Below are 23,689 nucleotides of genomic sequence, written 5' to 3'. Positions count from 1 at the left end.
TCCTGAGCTCACCCTACTCGCCTTGTCACAGCTCTGTCAAAGTGTGATACTAACTAATAATCAGAAACTCTTAGCCACGCTCAATCTTACATGCCACCCCTTGGTTGTTGCCGTCGCTAGTAAGATGAGGGTAGACTGTCGCACAATTAAGCTGAATCTCCACTCACGGTGCACATATCCCGCAACGACAACCTTGTTTTCCGTTGCATGCAAAATTACCGTCTGCCTTTCTACCGAATTCCACCTACGTACTTTACTGGCGCCGCATTCTTGTTATATCCACGTGCTATAACAGGCATCTACTCTTCATTGAGGAGCTGCAACCGGGGCTGAGTTCCACCTACGCTTCAGCACGGTCAAAATGGCAGGGCTCGTCCGGGATTTGAACCCGGGACCTCCTGCACCCAAGGCAGGAATCATACCCCTAGACCAACGAGCCACCTGGCTGGAGCAGTCAAGTTAATCCCAAGTAGTGGGCCTCACAGGGAACACAAACTTGCACGCGAATTCGCAAGATAAACGCTTTCTGCAGGCAGCACTCACCACTGTTGAGAAGAATATTAAAGGCAACGAATAAAAAGCGAAATAACTTCATCGAGCACTGCTTATGAACAGCCGGCAGTGCCTCAGTTTCGGTATAAGGTTTCTCAGGGTTAAGAGGAGGCGAATGCACTAAACAAAAGAAAATCGGGAAACCAAGCACCAACTCATAACGAAAAGATTGCAAAATATACTGCAAGCAAAATTTCCAGAAGACGGATACTGAAGACGCCGCAGACAAAAGAATTATTCTATGCAGTAACGATTATCTAGGAAGCGTGAATTGCATGTGCTGCTCCACCACACAACTTCTTTTGATACTGTTTTACTTATTCTAAATTTTCATTACCTGATCGTCTCTAAAATACTGTGCGGTTATCACCTGGTTTCCAACAGCGATAGTAGTAAGTAAATCGACTACAAAGTCTTTCAAAGTAGGTCAGACACAAAAAAAAAAAAAAAATCGGAGCTGCGTGTAGCTCATGTCATTCTGCTTTCAATCCTGAATCTCCGGCTGGGAGTAGTGGCGTACTTCTGTAATCCAAGCTTCTGGGAGGCCGTTGTGTGGGAGAGATCTGGAAACAACTACAGATTCGACCGTTCCACGAGCTCAGGAACGGCCGCGATGCCTTCATCGAGCTCTGCAGATCGACAGATGATAGTGTGGAAATTTCGGCAAGCGGTGGCTAAGGGTTAAGAGAAGCCAAACGCACTAAACACAAGAAAGTCGGGAAACCGAAGCACACAACTCATAACGAAAAGATTGTGGAATGCAGTGCGAAAGCAAAACTTCGAGAAGACCAACTCCGAAGCCATCGGCGAGCTAGGAATTATTCCGCACAAGAAGCGATCATGTAGGAAGAGCGAGCCGAGGCTGTCGCTCGACCACACAATAAATTTTTGCTTAATCCCAATTTGCAGTACCGGTTCGACACTAGAATACTGCGCCTTGGTTCTTCCAAAAGCGATAGTAATAAGCACGTCGACTGCGGTGTCATTTGGGGTAGTGAGTCAGACATGGAGAGGATATGGGGCGGGTGGAATATGCAACGACAGGGGCATTGCAGGGCGGCCGCCGGCTCCTTGCGCTGTGGCGCACCGGTGGCGGCGGCGGCCTGGCTGCGCTGCTGGTGCCTCCATGTAGAGCTGCCGCCGAGCCCAGGCAAAGTGCCGCTAACGAAGCGATTGCCTTTGGTGACATCTTTTGCAATAACGACTGCGCGAATCGACGGTATCTCGTAAGGAAGGAAAGAGCAGCAGCTGCCGCCGAGCCCAGGCGCCGTGCCGAACACGCAGAAGGTCCCCGGCTCGATTGCGGGCGGAAACCCGTTTTCGTCGCACTCAGCAAGACACTTGCTACGATCTCTACTGTGACCATTTAAATCAACTTCAAACGTTCCATCAGCAGGGTGATCATGGCTCAAATGAAACATGAAACGGTTTCAGAACTGGTTGTCGGATTTTAGCGCTGACTTGGAGGCCTGGAAATGCGCGAAACAGCCGCCGCCATGCGATTTGTTACCACACCGTTGTACAAAACGCAAGGGCTCGTCCGGGATTTGAACCCGGGACCTCCTGCACCCGAAGCAGGAATCATACCGCTAGACCAACGAGCCTATTCGTTCCGAAAACGCACTGCATGTGAATGACGCCACCTTTGATGGTCTCACCATGTAGGGCTGCAGCTCAGCCAGCGTTCTCCCTGTCTGTCGCGGTTGGATTGTTTTCATCGACGTCTTTTACTGCAGGAACTTCACGAATCGGAGGGAGCTCGTAGCCGATGCCCTTGCTAACACAGAAGAAAAACTGTTGCTATTACGAGTCTCCGGGTGGTACATGAAAAGAACCGTCGTTTCCGTGGTGTAGCGGTTATCACGTCTGCTTTACACGCAGAAGGTGCCCGGTTCGATGCCGGGCGGGAACACAACAATTTTAATCTATATTTCGGATTTCATTTCCGAGATGACCTCACGTCCGCGTATGCAGAGACAAGCAATGTTGTATGCTAGACGGATAGGGCGTCATTTTACTGTCAAATACTGTAGCTCTCTTATTGCACCGGTATTTGGTAACTGAGAACGCCCCTAGCTCCATTATGGCTGGCAAAATTTATAATCCGGTTCTTCAGGGCTACTTCAAGTGCGCTTGCTACTGGCTTTCCTGAGCTCACCCTACTCGCCTTGTCACAGCTCTGTCAAAGTGTGATACTAACTAATAATCAGAAACTCTTAGCCACGATCAATCTTACATGCCACCCCTTGGTTGTTGCCGTCGCTAGTAAGATGAGGGTAGACTGTCGCACAATTAAGCTGAATCTCCACTCACGGTGCACATATCCCGCAACGACAACCTTGTTTTCCGTTGCATGCAAAATTACCGTCTGCCTTTCTACCGAATTCCACCTACGTACTTTACTGGCGCCGCATTCTTGTTATATCCACGTGCTATAACAGGCATCTACTCTTCATTGAGGAGCTGCAACCGGGGCTGAGTTCCACCTACGCTTCAGCACGGTCAAAATGGCAGGGCTCGTCCGGGATTTGAACCCGGGACCTCCTGCACCCAAGGCAGGAATCATACCCCTAGACCAACGAGCCACCTGGCTGGAGCAGTCAAGTTAATCCCAAGTAGTGGGCCTCACAGGGAACACAAACTTGCACGCGAATTCGCAAGATAAACGCTTTCTGCAGGCAGCACTCACCACTGTTGAGAAGAATATTAAAGGCAACGAATAAAAAGCGAAATAACTTCATCGAGCACTGCTTATGAACAGCCGGCTGTGCCTCAGTTTCGGTATAAGGTTTCTCAGGGTTAAGAGGAGGCGAATGCACTAAACAAAAGAAAATCGGGAAACCAAGCACCAACTCATAACGAAAAGATTGCAAAATATACTGCAAGCAAAATTTCCAGAAGACGGATACTGAAGACGCCGCAGACAAAAGAATTATTCTATGCAGTAACGATTATCTAGGAAGCGTGAATTGCATGTGCTGCTCCACCACACAACTTCTTTTGATACTGTTTTACTTATTCTAAATTTTCATTACCTGATCGTCTCTAAAATACTGTGCGGTTATCACCTGGTTTCCAACAGCGATAGTAGTAAGTAAATCGACTACAAAGTCTTTCAAAGTAGGTCAGACACAAAAAAAAAAAAAAATCGGAGCTGCGTGTAGCTCATGTCATTCTGCTTTCAATCCTGAATCTCCGGCTGGGAGTAGTGGCGTACTTCTGTAATCCAAGCTTCTGGGAGGCCGTTGTGTGGGAGAGATCTGGAAACAACTACAGATTCGACCGTTCCACGAGCTCAGGAACGGCCGCGATGCCTTCATCGAGCTCTGCAGATCGACAGATGATAGTGTGGAAATTTCGGCAAGCGGTGGCTAAGGGTTAAGAGAAGCCAAACGCACTAAACACAAGAAAGTCGGGAAACCGAAGCACACAACTCATAACGAAAAGATTGCGGAATGCAGTGCGAAAGCAAAACTTCGAGAAGACCAACTCTGAAGCCATCGGCGAGCTAGGAATTATTCCGCACAAGAAGCGATCATGTAGGAAGAGCGAGCCGAGGCTGTCGCTCGACCACACAATAAATTTTTGCTTAATCCCAATTTGCAGTACCGGTTCGACACTAGAATACTGCGCCTTGGTTCTTCCAAAAGCGATAGTAATAAGCACGTCGACTGCGGTGTCATTTGGGGTAGTGAGTCAGACATGGAGAGGATATGGGGCGGGTGGAATATGCAACGACAGGGGCATTGCAGGGCGGCCGCCGGCTCCTTGCGCTGTGGCGCACCGGTGGCGGCGGCGGCCTGGCTGCGCTGCTGGTGCCTCCATGTAGAGCTGCCGCCGAGCCCAGGCAAAGTGCCGCTAACGAAGCGATTGCCTTTGGTGACATCTTTTGCAATAACGACTGCGCGAATCGACGGTATCTCGTAAGGAAGGAAAGAGCAGCAGCTGCCGCCGAGCCCAGGCGCCGTGCCGAACACGCAGAAGGTCCCCGGCTCGATTGCGGGCGGAAACCCGTTTTCGTCGCACTCAGCAAGACACTTGCTACGATCTCTACTGTGACCATTTAAATCAACTTCAAACGTTCCATCAGCAGGGTGAACATGGCTCAAATGAAACATGAAACGGTTTCAGAACTGGTTGTCGGATTTTAGCGCTGACTTGGAGGCCTGGAAATGCGCGAAACAGCCGCCGCCATGCGATTTGTTACCACACCGTTGTACAAAACGCAAGGGCTCGTCCGGGATTTGAACCCGGGACCTCCTGCACCCGAAGCAGGAATCATACCGCTAGACCAACGAGCCTATTCGTTCCGAAAACGCACTGCATGTGAATGACGCCACCTTTGATGGTCTCACCATGTAGGGCTGCAGCTCAGCCAGCGTTCTCCCTGTCTGTCGCGGTTGGATTGTTTTCATCGACGTCTTTTACTGCAGGAACTTCACGAATCGGAGGGAGCTCGTAGCCGATGCCCTTGCTAACACAGAAGAAAAACTGTTGCTATTACGAGTCTCCGGGTGGTACATGAAAAGAACCGTCGTTTCCGTGGTGTAGCGGTTATCACGTCTGCTTTACACGCAGAAGGTGCCCGGTTCGATGCCGGGCGGGAACACAACAATTTTAATCTATATTTCGGATTTCATTTCCGAGATGACCTCACGTCCGCGTATGCAGAGACAAGCAATGTTGTATGCTAGACGGATAGGGCGTCATTTTACTGTCAAATACTGTAGCTCTCTTATTGCACCGGTATTTGGTAACTGAGAACGCCCCTAGCTCCATTATGGCTGGCAAAATTTATAATCCGGTTCTTCAGGGCTACTTCAAGTGCGCTTGCTACTGGCTTTCCTGAGCTCACCCTACTCGCCTTGTCACAGCTCTGTCAAAGTGTGATACTAACTAATAATCAGAAACTCTTAGCCACGATCAATCTTACATGCCACCCCTTGGTTGTTGCCGTCGCTAGTAAGATGAGGGTAGACTGTCGCACAATTAAGCTGAATCTCCACTCACGGTGCACATATCCCGCAACGACAACCTTGTTTTCCGTTGCATGCAAAATTACCGTCTGCCTTTCTACCGAATTCCACCTACGTACTTTACTGGCGCCGCATTCTTGTTATATCCACGTGCTATAACAGGCATCTACTCTTCATTGAGGAGCTGCAACCGGGGCTGAGTTCCACCTACGCTTCAGCACGGTCAAAATGGCAGGGCTCGTCCGGGATTTGAACCCGGGACCTCCTGCACCCAAGGCAGGAATCATACCCCTAGACCAACGAGCCACCTGGCTGGAGCAGTCAAGTTAATCCCAAGTAGTGGGCCTCACAGGGAACACAAACTTGCACGCGAATTCGCAAGATAAACGCTTTCTGCAGGCAGCACTCACCACTGTTGAGAAGAATATTAAAGGCAACGAATAAAAAGCGAAATAACTTCATCGAGCACTGCTTATGAACAGCCGGCTGTGCCTCAGTTTCGGTATAAGGTTTCTCAGGGTTAAGAGGAGGCGAATGCACTAAACAAAAGAAAATCGGGAAACCAAGCACCAACTCATAACGAAAAGATTGCAAAATATACTGCAAGCAAAATTTCCAGAAGACGGATACTGAAGACGCCGCAGACAAAAGAATTATTCTATGCAGTAACGATTATCTAGGAAGCGTGAATTGCATGTGCTGCTCCACCACACAACTTCTTTTGATACTGTTTTACTTATTCTAAATTTTCATTACCTGATCGTCTCTAAAATACTGTGCGGTTATCACCTGGTTTCCAACAGCGATAGTAGTAAGTAAATCGACTACAAAGTCTTTCAAAGTAGGTCAGACACAAAAAAAAAAAAAAATCGGAGCTGCGTGTAGCTCATGTCATTCTGCTTTCAATCCTGAATCTCCGGCTGGGAGTAGTGGCGTACTTCTGTAATCCAAGCTTCTGGGAGGCCGTTGTGTGGGAGAGATCTGGAAACAACTACAGATTCGACCGTTCCACGAGCTCAGGAACGGCCGCGATGCCTTCATCGAGCTCTGCAGATCGACAGATGATAGTGTGGAAATTTCGGCAAGCGGTGGCTAAGGGTTAAGAGAAGCCAAACGCACTAAACACAAGAAAGTCGGGAAACCGAAGCACACAACTCATAACGAAAAGATTGCGGAATGCAGTGCGAAAGCAAAACTTCGAGAAGACCAACTCTGAAGCCATCGGCGAGCTAGGAATTATTCCGCACAAGAAGCGATCATGTAGGAAGAGCGAGCCGAGGCTGTCGCTCGACCACACAATAAATTTTTGCTTAATCCCAATTTGCAGTACCGGTTCGACACTAGAATACTGCGCCTTGGTTCTTCCAAAAGCGATAGTAATAAGCACGTCGACTGCGGTGTCATTTGGGGTAGTGAGTCAGACATGGAGAGGATATGGGGCGGGTGGAATATGCAACGACAGGGGCATTGCAGGGCGGCCGCCGGCTCCTTGCGCTGTGGCGCACCGGTGGCGGCGGCGGCCTGGCTGCGCTGCTGGTGCCTCCATGTAGAGCTGCCGCCGAGCCCAGGCAAAGTGCCGCTAACGAAGCGATTGCCTTTGGTGACATCTTTTGCAATAACGACTGCGCGAATCGACGGTATCTCGTAAGGAAGGAAAGAGCAGCAGCTGCCGCCGAGCCCAGGCGCCGTGCCGAACACGCAGAAGGTCCCCGGCTCGATTGCGGGCGGAAACCCGTTTTCGTCGCACTCAGCAAGACACTTGCTACGATCTCTACTGTGACCATTTAAATCAACTTCAAACGTTCCATCAGCAGGGTGAACATGGCTCAAATGAAACATGAAACGGTTTCAGAACTGGTTGTCGGATTTTAGCGCTGACTTGGAGGCCTGGAAATGCGCGAAACAGCCGCCGCCATGCGATTTGTTACCACACCGTTGTACAAAACGCAAGGGCTCGTCCGGGATTTGAACCCGGGACCTCCTGCACCCGAAGCAGGAATCATACCGCTAGACCAACGAGCCTATTCGTTCCGAAAACGCACTGCATGTGAATGACGCCACCTTTGATGGTCTCACCATGTAGGGCTGCAGCTCAGCCAGCGTTCTCCCTGTCTGTCGCGGTTGGATTGTTTTCATCGACGTCTTTTACTGCAGGAACTTCACGAATCGGAGGGAGCTCGTAGCCGATGCCCTTGCTAACACAGAAGAAAAACTGTTGCTATTACGAGTCTCCGGGTGGTACATGAAAAGAACCGTCGTTTCCGTGGTGTAGCGGTTATCACGTCTGCTTTACACGCAGAAGGTGCCCGGTTCGATGCCGGGCGGGAACACAACAATTTTAATCTATATTTCGGATTTCATTTCCGAGATGACCTCACGTCCGCGTATGCAGAGACAAGCAATGTTGTATGCTAGACGGATAGGGCGTCATTTTACTGTCAAATACTGTAGCTCTCTTATTGCACCGGTATTTGGTAACTGAGAACGCCCCTAGCTCCATTATGGCTGGCAAAATTTATAATCCGGTTCTTCAGGGCTACTTCAAGTGCGCTTGCTACTGGCTTTCCTGAGCTCACCCTACTCGCCTTGTCACAGCTCTGTCAAAGTGTGATACTAACTAATAATCAGAAACTCTTAGCCACGCTCAATCTTACATGCCACCCCTTGGTTGTTGCCGTCGCTAGTAAGATGAGGGTAGACTGTCGCACAATTAAGCTGAATCTCCACTCACGGTGCACATATCCCGCAACGACAACCTTGTTTTCCGTTGCATGCAAAATTACTGTCTGCCTTTCTACCGAATTCCACCTACGTACTTTACTGGCGCCGCATTCTTGTTATATCCACGTGCTATAACAGGCATCTACTCTTCATTGAGGAGCTGCAACCGGGGCTGAGTTCCACCTACGCTTCAGCACGGTCAAAATGGCAGGGCTCGTCCGGGATTTGAACCCGGGACCTCCTGCACCCAAGGCAGGAATCATACCCCTAGACCAACGAGCCACCTGGCTGGAGCAGTCAAGTTAATCCCAAGTAGTGGGCCTCACAGGGAACACAAACTTGCACGCGAATTCGCAAGATAAACGCTTTCTGCAGGCAGCACTCACCACTGTTGAGAAGAATATTAAAGGCAACGAATAAAAAGCGAAATAACTTCATCGAGCACTGCTTATGAACAGCCGGCAGTGCCTCAGTTTCGGTATAAGGTTTCTCAGGGTTAAGAGGAGGCGAATGCACTAAACAAAAGAAAATCGGGAAACCAAGCACCAACTCATAACGAAAAGATTGCAAAATATACTGCAAGCAAAATTTCCAGAAGACGGATACTGAAGACGCCGCAGACAAAAGAATTATTCTATGCAGTAACGATTATCTAGGAAGCGTGAATTGCATGTGCTGCTCCACCACACAACTTCTTTTGATACTGTTTTACTTATTCTAAATTTTCATTACCTGATCGTCTCTAAAATACTGTGCGGTTATCACCTGGTTTCCAACAGCGATAGTAGTAAGTAAATCGACTACAAAGTCTTTCAAAGTAGGTCAGACACAAAAAAAAAAAAAAAAATCGGAGCTGCGTGTAGCTCATGTCATTCTGCTTTCAATCCTGAATCTCCGGCTGGGAGTAGTGGCGTACTTCTGTAATCCAAGCTTCTGGGAGGCCGTTGTGTGGGAGAGATCTGGAAACAACTACAGATTCGACCGTTCCACGAGCTCAGGAACGGCCGCGATGCCTTCATCGAGCTCTGCAGATCGACAGATGATAGTGTGGAAATTTCGGCAAGCGGTGGCTAAGGGTTAAGAGAAGCCAAACGCACTAAACACAAGAAAGTCGGGAAACCGAAGCACACAACTCATAACGAAAAGATTGCGGAATGCAGTGCGAAAGCAAAACTTCGAGAAGACCAACTCTGAAGCCATCGGCGAGCTAGGAATTATTCCGCACAAGAAGCGATCATGTAGGAAGAGCGAGCCGAGGCTGTCGCTCGACCACACAATAAATTTTTGCTTAATCCCAATTTGCAGTACCGGTTCGACACTAGAATACTGCGCCTTGGTTCTTCCAAAAGCGATAGTAATAAGCACGTCGACTGCAGTGTCATTTGGGGTAGTGAGTCAGACATGGAGAGGATATGGGGCGGGTGGAATATGCAACGACAGGGGCATTGCAGGGCGGCCGCCGGCTCCTTGCGCTGTGGCGCACCGGTGGCGGCGGCGGCCTGGCTGGGCTGCTGGTGCCTCCATGTAGAGCTGCCGCCGAGCCCAGGCAAAGTGCCGCTAACGAAGCGATTGCCTTTGGTGACATCTTTTGCAATAACGACTGCGCGAATCGACGGTATCTCGTAAGGAAGGAAAGAGCAGCAGCTGCCGCCGAGCCCAGGCGCCGTGCCGAACACGCAGAAGGTCCCCGGCTCGATTGCGGGCGGAAACCCGTTTTCGTCGCACTCAGCAAGACACTTGCTACGATCTCTACTGTGACCATTTAAATCAACTTCAAACGTTCCATCAGCAGGGTGAACATGGCTCAAATGAAACATGAAACGGTTTCAGAACTGGTTGTCGGATTTTAGCGCTGACTTGGAGGCCTGGAAATGCGCGAAACAGCCGCCGCCATGCGATTTGTTACCACACCGTTGTACAAAACGCAAGGGCTCGTCCGGGATTTGAACCCGGGACCTCCTGCACCCGAAGCAGGAATCATACCGCTAGACCAACGAGCCTATTCGTTCCGAAAACGCACTGCATGTGAATGACGCCACCTTTGATGGTCTCACCATGTAGGGCTGCAGCTCAGCCAGCGTTCTCCCTGTCTGTCGCGGTTGGATTGTTTTCATCGACGTCTTTTACTGCAGGAACTTCACGAATCGGAGGGAGCTCGTAGCCGATGCCCTTGCTAACACAGAAGAAAAACTGTTGCTATTACGAGTCTCCGGGTGGTACATGAAAAGAACCGTCGTTTCCGTGGTGTAGCGGTTATCACGTCTGCTTTACACGCAGAAGGTGCCCGGTTCGATGCCGGGCGGGAACACAACAATTTTAATCTATATTTCGGATTTCATTTCCGAGATGACCTCACGTCCGCGTATGCAGAGACAAGCAATGTTGTATGCTAGACGGATAGGGCGTCATTTTACTGTCAAATACTGTAGCTCTCTTATTGCACCGGTATTTGGTAACTGAGAACGCCCCTAGCTCCATTATGGCTGGCAAAATTTATAATCCGGTTCTTCAGGGCTACTTCAAGTGCGCTTGCTACTGGCTTTCCTGAGCTCACCCTACTCGCCTTGTCACAGCTCTGTCAAAGTGTGATACTAACTAATAATCAGAAACTCTTAGCCACGCTCAATCTTACATGCCACCCCTTGGTTGTTGCCGTCGCTAGTAAGATGAGGGTAGACTGTCGCACAATTAAGCTGAATCTCCACTCACGGTGCACATATCCCGCAACGACAACCTTGTTTTCCGTTGCATGCAAAATTACCGTCTGCCTTTCTACCGAATTCCACCTACGTACTTTACTGGCGCCGCATTCTTGTTATATCCACGTGCTATAACAGGCATCTACTCTTCATTGAGGAGCTGCAACCGGGGCTGAGTTCCACCTACGCTTCAGCACGGTCAAAATGGCAGGGCTCGTCCGGGATTTGAACCCGGGACCTCCTGCACCCAAGGCAGGAATCATACCCCTAGACCAACGAGCCACCTGGCTGGAGCAGTCAAGTTAATCCCAAGTAGTGGGCCTCACAGGGAACACAAACTTGCACGCGAATTCGCAAGATAAACGCTTTCTGCAGGCAGCACTCACCACTGTTGAGAAGAATATTAAAGGCAACGAATAAAAAGCGAAATAACTTCATCGAGCACTGCTTATGAACAGCCGGCAGTGCCTCAGTTTCGGTATAAGGTTTCTCAGGGTTAAGAGGAGGCGAATGCACTAAACAAAAGAAAATCGGGAAACCAAGCACCAACTCATAACGAAAAGATTGCAAAATATACTGCAAGCAAAATTTCCAGAAGACGGATACTGAAGACGCCGCAGACAAAAGAATTATTCTATGCAGTAACGATTATCTAGGAAGCGTGAATTGCATGTGCTGCTCCACCACACAACTTCTTTTGATACTGTTTTACTTATTCTAAATTTTCATTACCTGATCGTCTCTAAAATACTGTGCGGTTATCACCTGGTTTCCAACAGCGATAGTAGTAAGTAAATCGACTACAAAGTCTTTCAAAGTAGGTCAGACACAAAAAAAAAAAAAAAAATCGGAGCTGCGTGTAGCTCATGTCATTCTGCTTTCAATCCTGAATCTCCGGCTGGGAGTAGTGGCGTACTTCTGTAATCCAAGCTTCTGGGAGGCCGTTGTGTGGGAGAGATCTGGAAACAACTACAGATTCGACCGTTCCACGAGCTCAGGAACGGCCGCGATGCCTTCATCGAGCTCTGCAGATCGACAGATGATAGTGTGGAAATTTCGGCAAGCGGTGGCTAAGGGTTAAGAGAAGCCAAACGCACTAAACACAAGAAAGTCGGGAAACCGAAGCACACAACTCATAACGAAAAGATTGCGGAATGCAGTGCGAAAGCAAAACTTCGAGAAGACCAACTCTGAAGCCATCGGCGAGCTAGGAATTATTCCGCACAAGAAGCGATCATGTAGGAAGAGCGAGCCGAGGCTGTCGCTCGACCACACAATAAATTTTTGCTTAATCCCAATTTGCAGTACCGGTTCGACACTAGAATACTGCGCCTTGGTTCTTCCAAAAGCGATAGTAATAAGCACGTCGACTGCAGTGTCATTTGGGGTAGTGAGTCAGACATGGAGAGGATATGGGGCGGGTGGAATATGCAACGACAGGGGCATTGCAGGGCGGCCGCCGGCTCCTTGCGCTGTGGCGCACCGGTGGCGGCGGCGGCCTGGCTGGGCTGCTGGTGCCTCCATGTAGAGCTGCCGCCGAGCCCAGGCAAAGTGCCGCTAACGAAGCGATTGCCTTTGGTGACATCTTTTGCAATAACGACTGCGCGAATCGACGGTATCTCGTAAGGAAGGAAAGAGCAGCAGCTGCCGCCGAGCCCAGGCGCCGTGCCGAACACGCAGAAGGTCCCCGGCTCGATTGCGGGCGGAAACCCGTTTTCGTCGCACTCAGCAAGACACTTGCTACGATCTCTACTGTGACCATTTAAATCAACTTCAAACGTTCCATCAGCAGGGTGAACATGGCTCAAATGAAACATGAAACGGTTTCAGAACTGGTTGTCGGATTTTAGCGCTGACTTGGAGGCCTGGAAATGCGCGAAACAGCCGCCGCCATGCGATTTGTTACCACACCGTTGTACAAAACGCAAGGGCTCGTCCGGGATTTGAACCCGGGACCTCCTGCAGCCGAAGCAGGAATCATACCGCTAGACCAACGAGCCTATTCGTTCCGAAAACGCACTGCATGTGAATGACGCCACCTTTGATGGTCTCACCATGTAGGGCTGCAGCTCAGCCAGCGTTCTCCCTGTCTGTCGCGGTTGGATTGTTTTCATCGACGTCTTTTACTGCAGGAACTTCACGAATCGGAGGGAGCTCGTAGCCGATGCCCTTGCTAACACAGAAGAAAAACTGTTGCTATTACGAGTCTCCGGGTGGTACATGAAAAGAACCGTCGTTTCCGTGGTGTAGCGGTTATCACGTCTGCTTTACACGCAGAAGGTGCCCGGTTCGATGCCGGGCGGGAACACAACAATTTTAATCTATATTTCGGATTTCATTTCCGAGATGACCTCACGTCCGCGTATGCAGAGACAAGCAATGTTGTATGCTAGACGGATAGGGCGTCATTTTACTGTCAAATACTGTAGCTCTCTTATTGCACCGGTATTTGGTAACTGAGAACGCCCCTAGCTCCATTATGGCTGGCAAAATTTATAATCCGGTTCTTCAGGGCTACTTCAAGTGCGCTTGCTACTGGCTTTCCTGAGCTCACCCTACTCGCCTTGTCACAGCTCTGTCAAAGTGTGATACTAACTAATAATCAGAAACTCTTAGCCACGCTCAATCTTACATGCCACCCCTTGGTTGTTGCCGTCGCTAGTAAGATGAGGGTAGACTGTCGCACAATTAAGCTGAATCTCCACTCACGGTGCACATATCCCGCAACGACAACCTTGTTTTCCGTTGCATGCAAAATTACCGTCTGCCTTTCTACCGAATTCCACCTACGTACTTTACTGGCGCCGCATTCTTGTTATATCCACGTGCTATAACAGGCATCTACTCTTCATTGAGGAGCTGCAACCGGGGCTGAGTTCCACCTACGCTTCAGCACGGTCAAAATGGCAGGGCTCGTCCGGGATTTGAACCCGGGACCTCCTGCACCCAAGGCAGGAATCATACCCCTAGACCAACGAGCCACCTGGCTGGAGCAGTCAAGTTAATCCCAAGTAGTGGGCCTCACAGGGAACACAAACTTGCACGCGAATTCGCAAGATAAACGCTTTCTGCAGGCAGCACTCACCACTGTTGAGAAGAATATTAAAGGCAACGAATAAAAAGCGAAATAACTTCATCGAGCACTGCTTATGAACAGCCGGCAGTGCCTCAGTTTCGGTATAAGGTTTCTCAGGGTTAAGAGGAGGCGAATGCACTAAACAAAAGAAAATCGGGAAACCAAGCACCAACTCATAACGAAAAGATTGCAAAATATACTGCAAGCAAAATTTCCAGAAGACGGATACTGAAGACGCCGCAGACAAAAGAATTATTCTATGCAGTAACGATTATCTAGGAAGCGTGAATTGCATGTGCTGCTCCACCACACAACTTCTTTTGATACTGTTTTACTTATTCTAAATTTTCATTACCTGATCGTCTCTAAAATACTGTGCGGTTATCACCTGGTTTCCAACAGCGATAGTAGTAAGTAAATCGACTACAAAGTCTTTCAAAGTAGGTCAGACACAAAAAAAAAAAAAAAAAATCGGAGCTGCGTGTAGCTCATGTCATTCTGCTTTCAATCCTGAATCTCCGGCTGGGAGTAGTGGCGTACTTCTGTAATCCAAGCTTCTGGGAGGCCGTTGTGTGGGAGAGATCTGGAAACAACTACAGATTCGACCGTTCCACGAGCTCAGGAACGGCCGCGATGCCTTCATCGAGCTCTGCAGATCGACAGATGATAGTGTGGAAATTTCGGCAAGCGGTGGCTAAGGGTTAAGAGAAGCCAAACGCACTAAACACAAGAAAGTCGGGAAACCGAAGCACACAACTCATAACGAAAAGATTGCGGAATGCAGTGCGAAAGCAAAACTTCGAGAAGACCAACTCTGAAGCCATCGGCGAGCTAGGAATTATTCCGCACAAGAAGCGATCATGTAGGAAGAGCGAGCCGAGGCTGTCGCTCGACCACACAATAAATTTTTGCTTAATCCCAATTTGCAGTACCGGTTCGACACTAGAATACTGCGCCTTGGTTCTTCCAAAAGCGATAGTAATAAGCACGTCGACTGCAGTGTCATTTGGGGTAGTGAGTCAGACATGGAGAGGATATGGGGCGGGTGGAATATGCAACGACAGGGGCATTGCAGGGCGGCCGCCGGCTCCTTGCGCTGTGGCGCACCGGTGGCGGCGGCGGCCTGGCTGGGCTGCTGGTGCCTCCATGTAGAGCTGCCGCCGAGCCCAGGCAAAGTGCCGCTAACGAAGCGATTGCCTTTGGTGACATCTTTTGCAATAACGACTGCGCGAATCGACGGTATCTCGTAAGGAAGGAAAGAGCAGCAGCTGCCGCCGAGCCCAGGCGCCGTGCCGAACACGCAGAAGGTCCCCGGCTCGATTGCGGGCGGAAACCCGTTTTCGTCGCACTCAGCAAGACACTTGCTACGATCTCTACTGTGACCATTTAAATCAACTTCAAACGTTCCATCAGCAGGGTGCACATGGCTCAAATGAAACATGAAACGGTTTCAGAACTGGTTGTCGGATTTTAGCGCTGACTTGGAGGCCTGGAAATGCGCGAAACAGCCGCCGCCATGCGATTTGTTACCACACCGTTGTACAAAATGCAAGGGCTCGTCCGGGATTTGAACCCGGGACCTCCTGCACCCGAAGCAGGAATCATACCCCTTTTTTTTTCTTTTTTTTTTTTTCTATATATTTTTTTTTTTTTTTTTTTTTTTTTAGTCTCCTTCATCTTGTTGGAGAAGAAGCAATCTTTTGGAACAAAAAACAGTTTCTCAAAGCCAAAATCAAATTTGTTTTTCCTTTAGGAACAAATTGTGAGGAATAAATAAGGAAAAGGTTTTTTTTTTTTTTTTTTTTTTTTTTTTTTTTTTTTTTTTTGTAAGAAAACAAAGACTCCGATTATACTGGTTTCTCCTTCCAGTAAACAAAAATGTGTATCCTTCGTCTTGTTGGCGAAGAAGCAATCCTTTGGAACAAAAAAAATTTTTTTTTCTCAAAGCCAAAATCAAATTTCTTTTTCCTTGAACAACAAACTATGAGGAAGAAATAAGGAAAAGCTTTTTAAGTCGTCATGCGACTTGTAGTTAAAGTCTAGTTCTTACAGGAGCTCCTGAAGTGTATCCGCCTACAGCATGCCAGCTCGTCCAAACGTGTCTTCTCATGGCGTAGGCGTGAGTTCTGGGTAGCAGATCTATTCAGTTCGGTTCGTTTTATACAGTTTTCAGCTTCTCAGGGCTTGGACGTTCCAGCTACTAGGTGGGTCATCGAAAGTGCTCCGTAAGAAATTAGAAAAATATTGTTTGTAGCGTGGGTTGCGTATCAGGACGCAGTGACGTTCGTTGAGATAAGTCCAATATCCTATCGTAGACTTGTCGCCTGAAGTAAAAAGATAGCGGATCGTGTGGCCACAGATCCAATTCACAGAGTTAGTTTTGGCGGAGGGGTAGAAAGTCTTATCGGGGTACAAAAGCATGTGGACGTCGATCTGAGCCGGTGTCTGGCGAGTAAGAAACGCCAAAATTCGCCGCGCAAGTGTCCAGACGTCTAGCGCTGTGCCACAGTGGAACCGGTGGACATCCGTGTCATCCACGCCACAGTGGGTGCAGACGGATGAATCGGCGAGATGGATGCGGTGCAGACGATCTCGGTTAACTTGTTTGCCATTCACGGTGATGTACCACGCTGATTGAACGTCTGATTCGAGAAAACGCGCATGGATCGCCTTCCATATGTGTCGCCACACGTACTGTGGATACTTACGTTCGATGGGGTTGGACGGGCGGCACTGTTGTAACAATTAGGAGACTGTTTTCGTGAGGTACAAACGTGGAAGTGGTAAGGACCGGTAGATATAACTGAACTCCAGGAAAAATCGTTGGATGTAATAAAAGGGGGTTGGAATGGTCGATATCAATACTGGGGCGGACAAGGAGGCCGGTGCAAAGTTGTGAAGCAGGAGGCTAGTAAGGCTCTGCGGGCAACGATGCCAAAGTTTGAGTTGGGAGCTGACGTATAGTGCCTTGACACGAGTCGGCACGTGGATGAGTCCCACCCCGCCACGATCTCGTGGCAGTGCAAGGGATTCATACTGCACCTTGAATAACATCCCCGAGCTGACGAAGGAGCCGAAAGCCATCAACAGTCGTCGCGCCAGGAGATTTGGAACTGGTAGTACTTGAGCCACGTGTGGTATACGGGAAGCATGATACATGTTCACGTATTGCGCGCGTTGGATAACGTCGAGAGCTCGTAGCCGGTGATCTGCGAGATTTGCTCTGATTGTCTGTAGCAAGCGTCTACCATTGATAGCCGCTGAGCGGCGCAGGTCTGCTGTGAAATCAAGTCCAAGACACCGTATGGTGGCGGCGACACTAAGGGGGGCAGCGCATCTCTCCGGCAAGCCCTCACCAATGAGCAGGACCTTGGATTTTGACACGTTGAGGCAGCTCCCCGACGCTTCGCCGTAAGTCGCCACCCATGTCAGTGCTGCTCGTACTTCATCTTCACTGCGCAAATATAGTACTATGTCGTCTGCGTAGGCTGTACAACAAAAACGGTGGCCTTGCACAGCCATGCCTTCCAAACGTTGGCGCATGCCCTGGAGCAGGGGTTCCAAGGCGAAAACATACAAAATCGTGGAAAGAGGGCAACCTTGCCGTACAGATCGTGCGATGACCAGGGACGGTGTAAGACGACCATTGTACATGATTTTAGAGGTTGCACGACTCAACAGGCGCATAACCACTGTTACAAAACCGCCAGGAAAACCCATATGCTGAAGAACTGTCCGTAAATAGAAGTGGTCAACACGGTCGAAAGCCTGGCTAAAGTCCAGTGAAGCCAAGGCGCCAGGGAGACGCTGATGATGCGCTAATGCTATCATGTCTCTGTAACGGCAAAGGGCCGTACGGATGTTGTTGTCGCCTCCTAGGGAAGTCTGGTCGCAGGATGTGACGTAACGTGCGACCTTCTTGAGTCGCGATGCCAGTAGCCGTGTGAATATTTTCATGTCGCTGTTGAGCAAAGTAATTGGTCGATAGTCCTGGACCCTTGATAACCCGCGCGGTTTATGTACGGGGATAATAATTCCTTCTAGAAAGGCGCTCGGGACCACTGTCCTCGGTGACATCAGCTCTTGTGCGATTGCCGTCCACGTGGAAGCCAACAAATACTGAAAACTTTTATAAAATTCGATGGGTATACCGTCAGGTCCAGGAGACCTGTTATCGGAACCCGCCTTGATAGCATCTACCACTTCATCTGTGGTTACGTCGTCTTGGAGGTCATGCACAGCATCCTCCGGAAGAGTGTTCGTAGTGAGCTGAGCGACTTCTGTGATCAGTGCTGCAGAATGCGGTACGGCTGCGTATAGCCCGGCAAAATGAGCATGGAGAGCACGACCGATGCTTTGTTGGGTGTCGTGCCGGCGCCCTTCCACATCAGTGAGTACTTGGATCAGAGCTCGTCGTCGTCGTTGTCTTTCCTGAAGGAGGTGGTACATCGACGGACGTTCTTGAGGGATTCGATTAGAAGCTCGAGAACGGACTACAGTGCCTTCCAAGTTACGCCACATGATCAAGGAGATCTGCGCCTTCGTGCGATGGACCATCGACTGCCGGGCTGGCGAGAAAGGCATCGTCGCACAGTCACGTAGAATGGTGTAGTAGAAGTGCAGGGTATTAGTTTGCCACGCCTTTAATTCCTTTCCAAAACTCATCAGAGTCTTCCTCAGGGTCGGCTTTGCACAGGAGAGCCACCATGATAAGGTGGAGTCATAGGCTTCTCGACGATGGTGGCAGCGTGCCCACGCTTCTTCGACCATACGGCGACAGTCTGAGGAGGTCAGGTGAGCGACATTGAGTTTCCACAGACCACGACTATGCCACACTTGCTGTCGGGCGAGAGTGACGTCACAGAGGTATGCATAATGGTCTGAAAAGGCCAAGGGCCAGACTTCCGCATGACGTGTGCCATCAGCAAGGGAGCGGGTAACGTAGATGCGATCTATGCGGCTTGACGAGTGAGAGGTGTAGAATGTATAGCCCGGTTGAATTCCGTGGAGCTTCTTCCATGTGTCAACAAGTCGGAGACGGTCGATGACCACTGAGAGAGATGCACAAGGGGAATGTCGCGGGAGTTGGTCCGCGGGCTCTTGTGTCGAGTTAAAATCCCCACCGAGTACCAAATCGTCCTGCGGACCGGTGAAGAGGGGTGTGACGCTTTCGGCAAAAAAAGTTTGTCGGTCATGACGGCGGCCAGTGCCGGACGGAGCGTAGATATTAATAATACGCACGCCGAACAGTGTGAGGGCCATACCTCGCGCAGTGGGGAGGTAGATGACGTCCTCTGCAGGGAGTCCGTCGCGTAGCAGGATGGCGACGCCGCTACCGGTATCGGATGCGGGGGAAACATGGGCGTTGTATCCGGTGGGAACTAGGAAGTCAGCCACAAACACCTCTTGTAAGAGTGCTATATCCACATCCGCAGAGTAAATAGTGTCTCTGAACATAGCCAGTTAATGGGGGGCACGAATGGTGGCGAGATTCATCGTGGCGATACGATATTGCTGCGTGCGGCCATCCTCAGTATGTGCAGAACGTGCGGTAGAAGTAGCCGGCAGGTGGAGACCCGCCGGTGGTCCCGCAGTGGTGATAATTACTGGCGGGGCGCCAGCCCCAGTGTCGCCGAGGTGGACTCCTGTGCAGACACGCTGGCAGGCTGTTCCGCTTCTTCTTCAACGTCATCGGCCCAGGAAGCTGACGACGTGGACATGTGACGGTCACGTACTTCCGGAACGGGTGTTGTGGATTCCGCAACATGAGTGGCAGGGGGACCGCCGTCATCATTCTTTGACAACGGCGAGGACACGTCCCTGGCTGGGAGAGTAGGCGTCACCGGAGGGGCTCCTGTTGCTGCCACATCGCGTGACTGGACGCAATGTGGGAGATCACCGTCAGACATCAGGTCGACATCTCGTGGGGCCGTCTGAGAAAGGGCGTCATCGGAAGGCGTTCGTCGTCGTTTCCTGTGTTTGCGAGGCGACCGCTGTTTTCTGATGTGGCCTTCTGAATCAGAATGTGGTCGCCCGTCGTCTGACGCCGAACCCGTCTGGACAAAGGCAGACGTCGGCACGACACCGAGGTCGACGTCCATGGTTCCAGCAGGAACATCGGTTTCGGTCTGCAAACCGGACGGTCCTGAAGCGAGCACTGGAGGTGACGCCGTGCTTGTGTCCTCGGCGCGTTGTGCTGCGGCGGGTGGCGTTGACGATACTGCTGGCGCAATCGAGATTGGTACGACGGGGTCCTGTGCAACCTTGGCGTAGGTGATGGGTAAGGACGTGACCGTCGAAGCCTGAGTCTCTTCACGTAACGGCGTCTGTATTAAACGGCGGTGTAAGCATTCGTAACGTACATGTCCCTCCTGGCCACATCCTGCGCACGTTCGTGGCTGTCCATCATACATGACGATGGCCCTCACACCGCCAATCAGCAGGTACGATGGGACATGTTTCGTCAGCTCAATTGTTATTTGCCTGACGCCATTTAATACGGGATAGGTCGTAAATGTTTGCCACTTCTCCGCGACGTGACCCAAGACGGTGCCATATGGTTGGAAAGCGGCAATGACCACATCCTGAGGCACCTCGAACGGGAGTTCAAACACCCGCAATGTCCGGAGACCGAATCCAGCATGGGCGACTGTCACAACACCCATATGTCCATCAGAGTGTTTAAATTTTAGTCCGGTGGCATGACGGTGAATTATGTCATTGCAAATTTCCTCCGTCGACATCTTGATGTAGACAACACTTCCAGTGATGGAAAAATGTATGCCGATTACGTCCTGGGGGTTCAAACGTAGATCCTCACGTATGAACTGTTCGACTTCGAAAGCTCTGGGTCGTGGATGTTCGGCTTGAAACGTTACTTTGATCGTTGCACGGCGGTACGAGTGCGCCATGGTGTACGTTAGTACTGGACTCGATAGATACAAACACCGCGACGCGGAAGTAAACACCGCCAAGAGCGGAGCGTCACACGGCGCGCGGAGCAGCTCCGCACGCTAGCACGGCTGCGAGCCGACTGAAAATTGTTGTGTTCCCGCCCGGGATCGAACCGGGGACCTTCTGCGTGTAAAGCAGACGTGATAACCGCTACACCACGGAAACGACGGTTACCCCTAGACCAACGAGCCTATTCGTTCCGAAAACGCACTGCATGTGAATGACGCCACCTTTGATGGTCTCACCATGTAGGGCTGCAGCTCAGCCAGCGTTCTCCCTGTCTGTCGCGGTTGGATTGTTTTCATCGACGTCTTTTACTGCAGGAACTTCACGAATCGGAGGGAGCTCGTAGCCGATGCCCTTGCTAACACAGAAGAAAAACTGTTGCTATTACGAGTCTCCGGGTGGTACATGAAAAGAACCGTCGTTTCCGTGGTGTAGCGGTTATCACGTCTGCTTTACACGCAGAAGGTCCCCGGTTCGATGCCGGGCGGGAACACAACAACTTAAATCTATATTTCGGATTTCATTTCCGAGATGACCTCACGTCCGCGTATGCAGAGACAAGCAATGTTGTATGCTAGACGGATAGGGCGTCATTTTACTGTCAAATACTGTAGCTCTCTTATTGCACCGGTATTTGGTAACTGAGAACGCCCCTAGCTCCATTATGGCTGGCAAAATTTATAATCCGGTTCTTCAGGGCTACTTCAAGTGCGCTTGCTACTGGCTTTCCTGAGCTCACCCTACTCGCCTTGTCACAGCTCTGTCAAAGTGTGATGCTAACTAATAATGAGAAACTCTTAGCCACGCTCAATCTTACATGCCACCCCTTGGTTGTTGCCGTCGCTAGTAAGATGAGGGTAGACTGTCGCACAATTAAGCTGAATCTCCACTCACGGTGCACATATCCCGCAAAGACAACCTTGTTTTCCGTTGCATGCAGAATTACCGTCTGCCTTTCTACCGAATTCCACCTACGTACTTTACTGGCGCCGCATTCTTGTTATATCCACGTGCTATAACAGGCATCTACTCTTCATTGAGGAGCTGCAACCGGGGCTGAGTTCCACCTACGCTTCAGCACGGTCAAAATGGCAGGGCTCGTCCGGGATTTGAACCCGGGACCTCCTGCACCCAAAGCAGGAATCATACCCCTAGACCAACGAGCCACCTGGCTGGAGCAGTCAAGTTAATCCCAAGTAGTGGGCCTCACAGGGAACACAAACTTTCACGCGAATTCGCAAGATAAACGCTTTCTGCAGGCAGCACTCACCACTGTTGAGAAGAATATTAAAGGCAACGAATAAAAAGCGAAATAACTTCATCGAGCACTGCTTATGAACAGCCGGCAGTGCCTCAGTTTCGGTATAAGGTTTCTCAGGGTTAAGAGGAGGCGAATGCACTAAACAAAAGAAAATCGGGAAACCAAGCACCAACTCATAACGAAAAGATTGCAAAATATACTGCAAGCAAAATTTCCAGAAGACGGATACTGAAGACGCCGCAGACAAAAGAATTATTCTATGCAGTAACGATTATCTAGGAAGCGTGAATTGCATGTGCTGCTCCACCACACAACTTCTTTTGATACTGTTTTACTTATTCTAAATTTTCATTACCTGATCGTCTCTAAAATACTGTGCGGTTATCACCTGGTTTCCAACAGCGATAGTAGTAAGTAAATCGACTACAAAGTCTTTCAAAGTAGGTCAGACACAAAAAAAAAAAAAAAATCGGAGCTGCGTGTAGCTCATGTCATTCTGCTTTCAATCGTGAATCTCCGGCTGGGAGTAGTGGCGTACATCTGTAATCCAAGCTTCTGGGAGGCCGTTGTGTGGGAGAGATCTGGAAACAACTACAGATTCGACCGTTCCACGAGCTCAGGAACGGCCGCGATGCCTTCATCGAGCTCTGCAGATCGACAGATGATAGTGTGGAAATTTCGGCAAGCGGTGGCTAAGGGTTAAGAGAAGCCAAACACACTAAACACAAGAAAGTCGGGAAACCGAAGCACACAACTCATAACGAAAAGATTGCGGAATGCAGTGCGAAAGCAAAACTTCGAGAAGACCAACTCTGAAGCCATCGGCGAGCTAGGAATTATTCCGCACAAGAAGCGATCATGTAGGAAGAGCGAGCCGAGGCTGTCGCTCGACCACACAATAAATTTTTGCTTAATCCCAATTCGCAGTACCGGTTCGACACTAGAATACTGCGCCTTGGTTCTTCCAAAAGCGATAGTAATAAGCACGTCGACTGCAGTGTCATTTGGGGTAGTGAGTCAGACATGGAGAGGATATGGGGCGGGTGGAATATGCAACGACAGGGGCATTGCAGGGCGGCCGCCGGCTCCTTGCGCTGTGGCGCACCGGTGCCGGCGGCGGCCTGGCTGGGCTGCTGGTGCCTCCATGTAAAGCTGCCGCCGAGCCCAGGCAAAGTGCCGCTAACGAAGCGATTGCCTTTGGTGACATCTTTTGCAATAACGACTGCGCGAATCGACGGTATCTCGTAAGGAAGGATAGAGCAGCAGCTGCCGCCGAGCCCAGGCGCCGTGCCGAACACGCAGAAGGTCCCCGGCTCGATTGCGGGCGGAAACCCGTTTTCGTCGCACTCAGCAAGACACTTGCTACGATCTCTACTGTGACCATTTAAATCAACTTCAAACGTTCCATCAGCAGGGTGCACATGGCTCAAATGAAACATGAAAC

General features: G+C 50.1%; 19 non-coding genes across 19 annotated transcripts; 6 read left to right on the top strand and 13 right to left on the bottom strand.

Moving 5' to 3' along the window:
• Positions 1–367: 367 nt before the first annotated feature.
• On the bottom strand, positions 368–439 carry Trnap-ugg (transfer RNA proline (anticodon UGG)). The gene has a single exon. It is a non-coding gene; the product is annotated as a tRNA-Pro (tRNA).
• Positions 440–2,084: 1,645 nt separating this feature from the next.
• Positions 2,085–2,156, bottom strand: Trnap-cgg (transfer RNA proline (anticodon CGG)). Its single transcript has one exon. It is a non-coding gene; the product is annotated as a tRNA-Pro (tRNA).
• A 235-nt stretch (positions 2,157–2,391) lies between these two features.
• Positions 2,392–2,464, top strand: Trnav-uac (transfer RNA valine (anticodon UAC)). Its single transcript has one exon. It is a non-coding gene; the product is annotated as a tRNA-Val (tRNA).
• A 601-nt stretch (positions 2,465–3,065) lies between these two features.
• Trnap-ugg (transfer RNA proline (anticodon UGG)) lies at positions 3,066–3,137 on the bottom strand. Its single transcript has one exon. It is a non-coding gene; the product is annotated as a tRNA-Pro (tRNA).
• A 1,644-nt stretch (positions 3,138–4,781) lies between these two features.
• Trnap-cgg (transfer RNA proline (anticodon CGG)) lies at positions 4,782–4,853 on the bottom strand. Its single transcript has one exon. It is a non-coding gene; the product is annotated as a tRNA-Pro (tRNA).
• A 235-nt stretch (positions 4,854–5,088) lies between these two features.
• Trnav-uac (transfer RNA valine (anticodon UAC)) lies at positions 5,089–5,161 on the top strand. Its single transcript has one exon. It is a non-coding gene; the product is annotated as a tRNA-Val (tRNA).
• Positions 5,162–5,762: 601 nt separating this feature from the next.
• Trnap-ugg (transfer RNA proline (anticodon UGG)) lies at positions 5,763–5,834 on the bottom strand. Its single transcript has one exon. It is a non-coding gene; the product is annotated as a tRNA-Pro (tRNA).
• Positions 5,835–7,478: 1,644 nt separating this feature from the next.
• On the bottom strand, positions 7,479–7,550 carry Trnap-cgg (transfer RNA proline (anticodon CGG)). Its single transcript has one exon. It is a non-coding gene; the product is annotated as a tRNA-Pro (tRNA).
• A 235-nt stretch (positions 7,551–7,785) lies between these two features.
• Trnav-uac (transfer RNA valine (anticodon UAC)) lies at positions 7,786–7,858 on the top strand. Its single transcript has one exon. It is a non-coding gene; the product is annotated as a tRNA-Val (tRNA).
• A 601-nt stretch (positions 7,859–8,459) lies between these two features.
• Trnap-ugg (transfer RNA proline (anticodon UGG)) lies at positions 8,460–8,531 on the bottom strand. Its single transcript has one exon. It is a non-coding gene; the product is annotated as a tRNA-Pro (tRNA).
• A 1,646-nt stretch (positions 8,532–10,177) lies between these two features.
• Trnap-cgg (transfer RNA proline (anticodon CGG)) lies at positions 10,178–10,249 on the bottom strand. Its single transcript has one exon. It is a non-coding gene; the product is annotated as a tRNA-Pro (tRNA).
• Positions 10,250–10,484: 235 nt separating this feature from the next.
• On the top strand, positions 10,485–10,557 carry Trnav-uac (transfer RNA valine (anticodon UAC)). Its single transcript has one exon. It is a non-coding gene; the product is annotated as a tRNA-Val (tRNA).
• A 601-nt stretch (positions 10,558–11,158) lies between these two features.
• On the bottom strand, positions 11,159–11,230 carry Trnap-ugg (transfer RNA proline (anticodon UGG)). The gene has a single exon. It is a non-coding gene; the product is annotated as a tRNA-Pro (tRNA).
• Positions 11,231–12,876: 1,646 nt separating this feature from the next.
• On the bottom strand, positions 12,877–12,948 carry Trnap-cgg (transfer RNA proline (anticodon CGG)). Its single transcript has one exon. It is a non-coding gene; the product is annotated as a tRNA-Pro (tRNA).
• Positions 12,949–13,183: 235 nt separating this feature from the next.
• On the top strand, positions 13,184–13,256 carry Trnav-uac (transfer RNA valine (anticodon UAC)). The gene has a single exon. It is a non-coding gene; the product is annotated as a tRNA-Val (tRNA).
• Positions 13,257–13,857: 601 nt separating this feature from the next.
• Trnap-ugg (transfer RNA proline (anticodon UGG)) lies at positions 13,858–13,929 on the bottom strand. The gene has a single exon. It is a non-coding gene; the product is annotated as a tRNA-Pro (tRNA).
• A 7,141-nt stretch (positions 13,930–21,070) lies between these two features.
• Trnav-uac (transfer RNA valine (anticodon UAC)) lies at positions 21,071–21,143 on the bottom strand. Its single transcript has one exon. It is a non-coding gene; the product is annotated as a tRNA-Val (tRNA).
• Positions 21,144–21,404: 261 nt separating this feature from the next.
• Positions 21,405–21,477, top strand: Trnav-uac (transfer RNA valine (anticodon UAC)). Its single transcript has one exon. It is a non-coding gene; the product is annotated as a tRNA-Val (tRNA).
• A 601-nt stretch (positions 21,478–22,078) lies between these two features.
• On the bottom strand, positions 22,079–22,150 carry Trnap-ugg (transfer RNA proline (anticodon UGG)). The gene has a single exon. It is a non-coding gene; the product is annotated as a tRNA-Pro (tRNA).
• Between the last annotated feature and the right edge of the window lie 1,539 nt (positions 22,151–23,689).

The sequence above is a fragment of the Schistocerca serialis genome, chromosome 2 (genome assembly GCF_023864345.2).
Source record: "Schistocerca serialis cubense isolate TAMUIC-IGC-003099 chromosome 2, iqSchSeri2.2, whole genome shotgun sequence".
Classification (NCBI taxonomy): Eukaryota; Metazoa; Arthropoda; class Insecta; order Orthoptera; family Acrididae; genus Schistocerca; species Schistocerca serialis.
Note: the sequence above shows the minus strand (reverse complement) of the source record. Positions and strands in the feature narration are given on the sequence as shown.